The sequence below is a fragment of the Trichechus manatus genome, unplaced genomic scaffold (assembly GCF_000243295.1).
Source record: "Trichechus manatus latirostris isolate Lorelei unplaced genomic scaffold, TriManLat1.0 scaffold00006, whole genome shotgun sequence".
NCBI classification, from domain to species: domain Eukaryota; kingdom Metazoa; phylum Chordata; class Mammalia; order Sirenia; family Trichechidae; genus Trichechus; species Trichechus manatus.
In genome coordinates this window covers 6538574-6543162 of record NW_004443942.1, presented here as the reverse complement: position 1 = coordinate 6543162, position 4589 = coordinate 6538574, and positions in this window count along the sequence as shown.

The following is a 4589-nucleotide window of genomic DNA, read 5'->3' as shown; positions in this document are numbered from 1 at the left end:
TGATGCTTGGTTACTCATTTTTGTTATTTTGATGGGTTGTTGAAGGAATGAGTGTTGGATTGTAGTAGTTATATTCCTTTTCCCCCCAAAATACCTTACAGTTTGAATTTAAAAATCAGCATCGTTCATTTAGCAGGTGAACTTGAAGTGAAACGACTTGGTGTTCTTGGTATGTTCTTGAATGTTTCCTTAAGTCAGTGCTGAAATTTTTCTGTGAACTGCTATTGACAGAACTCCAACTGGAGAGAAGAGGGTGAATACATACCCACACACCCCTGTGCGGATGAAGCCTTAACCAGCTGAAGCAAAGCACACACATTTATTTGAAAATTAATAAAAATAATTTTTACATTATATTTCATAACATAATTGCTCTAATACAGAATTATATTTCCTTTCAAATCTCCTGGTAAAATTACTGCCCAGGTAGATATATCACATTTATACTGTTACTTCTGATCCCTTAACACTGTCACATATCTTTGGTAGTACTTTCAGTTGGAAAAGCACAGGCTCATTTTTTTTTATTTCTCATGGGTAATGTCAGATAACAAGAGAGTGCCTGGATAATATCCAGATTTAGTGGGAAAACCTTCATTTTATTCTGAATAGATCGTTTGTAGCAAAACAAACTGAAAGTTAAGTTTTGTTACGTCAGTTTACTTCTTTTTTGCTCTCTGCGCTTTACTTTGAACAATTTTTATTGCTGTCTTAGTTTACAAACCTTTTCTTAAGTGAATTTTCCATTTTAGATATTATATTTTCTTTTTCTCTAGGAGTCTTATTTGATTATCTTTTATACTTTCTAATTCTCTACTCACTATGTTCATGTTTTCCTTGAAGCCAACCCTTCTCACCCGGATTCTCAGAGAATTGAGCCCTCATGCCTTAAGATACCTATTGTGTGTAATGAGTAGATTTCTCTCCTGTATATCTAGAATGCTACTAGCTATGTACCATCCTTGGTAGAAATGATAAAATAGTGATTCACATAATTTTCCATAGGGCTTAATTCTGACCTTGGCTGAGAAAGGCTGCTTGAATATTTGAACATGGTTATAATAACCATTTTAACATTTCTTGTCATGTCTGTCATTTCTGGATCTGTTTTCTGTTGACTGATTTTTCTCTAGTTATGAGTCACATTTTCCTGCTTTTTCACATTGTCTAGTAGGTTTTGATTGGGTGCTGGACATTGTTTATTTTATGTTATTGGGTGTCTGGATTATGCTGTTTTCCTCTAGAGAGTGTTGGGCTTTGTTCGAGTGATACATTAATTTACTTGTGATTCAGTTTGATCCTCTCAAGGCTTGTTTCAAGTAGCGTTTTTTCTAGGAGAGTTAGCTCCGGTACTAAAGTGTGGCTCTTCTTGGGTCTCTGCTGAATTCCCTGAATGATCAGTATGGGTTTTCCACTCTGGCTGGTGAAAACTCACTTCCCAGCCCCATGTGGGCCCTGGGGAGCCATTCAGCTCACAACTCCCAGATATTTTTTGCCCAACCTCCTGGAGTTTCACCCTGCACATGTGCATCTTAATATTCACCTAAGACTCATTGATATTGATACTTAAAAGGGATAGTTTTGAAGCTTTTTTTTTTTCTGAGAAGCTCCTTCCTCTTCAGAACTTTGTTCTATAACATCTAGCTGCCTCAAACTCCCTGATCTCCATTGTCTCTCTTTTCAATTCATAGAAACATTTGTGCTCTGCTTTGGATCCCCCCCTTCCTTCTGCAGTCAGGAATGTGCCTCCAGGCAGAAAGCTAGGGCTTGTCCTGTTTGTTGTCGTTCCATCAGGAATTGTAGTTCCGTGCTGCTTGGGGCAGTGTCTGAACAGTTGTTTTGTATATCTAGTCAAGTTTTCTACTAGTCTAAGGTAAGAAGATAAATCCGGTTCCTGTTATTGTATCATGGTTGGAAGCAGACGTCTTTCTCATTTTATTTCTATCATATAATCAGAGGTGCCTTGTAGCCCTCTTCATTTCTGGCTTGATCTTTTCTCACAAATGATGGCCAGACCCATGGCATGAATAGTCCTTGTCAGTGTGGCCATTATTCCTCTATAGCAGAGGTTGGCAAACTTTTTCTGTAAAGGGCCAGACAGTCAGTATCATCTTGGGTTTTGCTGGCTATATGGTCTGTGTCCCAACTACTCAGCTCTGCCGTTGTAGCATCAAAGCAGCCATAAACATATAAACAAATGAATGTGACTGTGTTCCAATAAAATTTTAGACACTGAAATTTCAGTTTTATATGATTTTTGTGTGTCTATGATATATTATTCTTTTCAACTATTTTTAAAAATGTAAAAAACCATTTTTAGCTCATGGGCTCCTATACAAAAGCATCCCTGCTCTGTAGTACATTTAGCATTTGAGGTTAAACATTCTCAACTGTAGACTCTCTCATGTTTCTTTATGTATATGGAAGTTCTTCCAAATGCGATTCCTCTGAATTGATAGGAATTTCTGTCCTAAGAATTTCCTCTTCATATTGTTTGTTTAGAGAATTTACAATATTTCAGAGTTGAACATTATGCCTTTATTGAAATACATGTTATATTGATGATTCTTTAAATTTGAGCTTATAGCATTTATGAAAATGGCATAGGAGAGGGGTCTGATCTCCTCCAACCCCTCAAGGGGGAAGGAGAACCAAGATCAACAGTCTAAGGCTGATTCCTATGAGGTGGAGGTCAGACATGCCTCCTCTCTCCACCATCTCTACCAATTCTGAACATCAAGTGTCCCTCCCACAGTACTCTGCTGGGTTCAATAATTGATTGCCACACAGAACTCACAGACCGTATTCACAATTATGGGGTTTATTAGGGAAGTAACAGTTACAATTCAGGTGCAAGAACACTCAAAGGTACGGTTTTTCCATCAGGATAGCCTCTCCCCAGCTGTGCTCACAGGCACACCTGTCCCTGACCCTCAGTCTCTGCCCAAAGGCACTCAGCTTTCTCCGTGGGCTGGGAAGCCCAATGCACCATCTCCTGCTGCTGGGTCTCTCCTGCTGGTCTCTCCTTTCTTAGTGGCGGTGGGTTCCTCTCTTTTCTAGAATTGGCCCTCTTTTAAGGCAAAACTGACCAATCCCTTTAGTGGGCCACAATTTATCTTACTTACACAGTCCCGCCCAGTCACTTGGGTGGGAGTTACAAGATCATGGCTAGAAAAGACCACACACAAAAGTAATTAATCCAATTTTTAAATATAAATTGGTCCCTTTATCACTTCTAAAATTTAATGTAACAAGGTTGTACATACTTAAGGTCTAGCCTGTTCCTCTTCTAACTTTTTGTCACCAACTTGTTTTAATGTCATGTTATTTCTTTTCCAATTCCTAAATGATTCCATTGAACAGACAACTGACAGGTAAGCAGAAGATAAACGATGACCCAGTGGTCATTTTCAGACTCTTTTTAACACTTGACAAAGGTATTTAACATGACTACTTAGGAAGTTTTGAAATACTTTTTAGTTAAAAAGACATTTTAATTCAGAACACTTGATTGAGTAGATTTCTTTGTACAAGGCCCTATTAGGTAGGTGTTTTGGGGGGAAATGGATAAGTGTGGAACTTTCCTTCCTCCAAGTTATTCACTGTCCAGTGGAGGAAGATTAAGAGTGACAAAAACAAAGGCTCTGTAGTTCAAGGGAGAATGTGAGAAGCATGCCAAAACTGCTGTCAGATCCGGCAGAAAGGATGGTACATATTCCTCCTGGAAAATCTGAGGGAGCTCCTTTACTAGAAGGAGCATTTTAGCTGGAGCTTGATGGCTTGGTAGGATTTGTGATGGGGAAGGAGGGGAGAAGAGAGGTGGTGGAAACACCGGGAAAATGCCTGGGCAAAGGCACAGAGCTGGCAGAATGTAAGGTGTATTTTGGGACTGGAATCTTCGGTCTAAAGGATTCTAAGTGCAATGGGAAAAAAATGATTAAAGTAGGCCGGGATTGGGTGTGGAGGGCTTTAAATAGGATGGCCCTTCTGTATATGATGGGAAATGGCATTGATCTGATGTGGTAGCATGAAGGGCAGAGAAGTGCAGAGGGTTAAGTCAGAAAGGTCAGGTAAGAGATTATTTGAATCGTGGACTCTGTCCTCTGTACATTTGTTCTGCCACTTTGGTCCAAGCTGCTTGTATCTGACACACAGATAACATAGTGGTCTCTGAAGTATAGGCATTCTTTTTCCATTTTACTCCCACCAAGCCAGTTTTTTTCATTGCAGCCAGAGTTTTTTTTTTGGACTAGAAATTAAATGTTACACTGCTACTTAAAATCTGTTTTAATTCAATCCACTTGTAATAATACCCAACCCCCTTAGCACAGCATACACGGAAAGTCCCTTGGAGGATCTCTTCCTACTTCTCAATGTTCTAGCCGATTTGTTTCCTGACATCCTTTGAACACACCAAGTATTTTCCAAATCGGTTACTTCAGGAGGCAGGGCCAAGATGATGGAGTACTCAAATGCTTCCTGTGGTCCCTCTTACAGCAAAGACCCCCCCCCCCAAAAAAAAAAAACAAGTGAATTGATTATATGTGACAGTCTAGGAGCCCTGAACATCAAAGGCAAAGTTGAGGAAT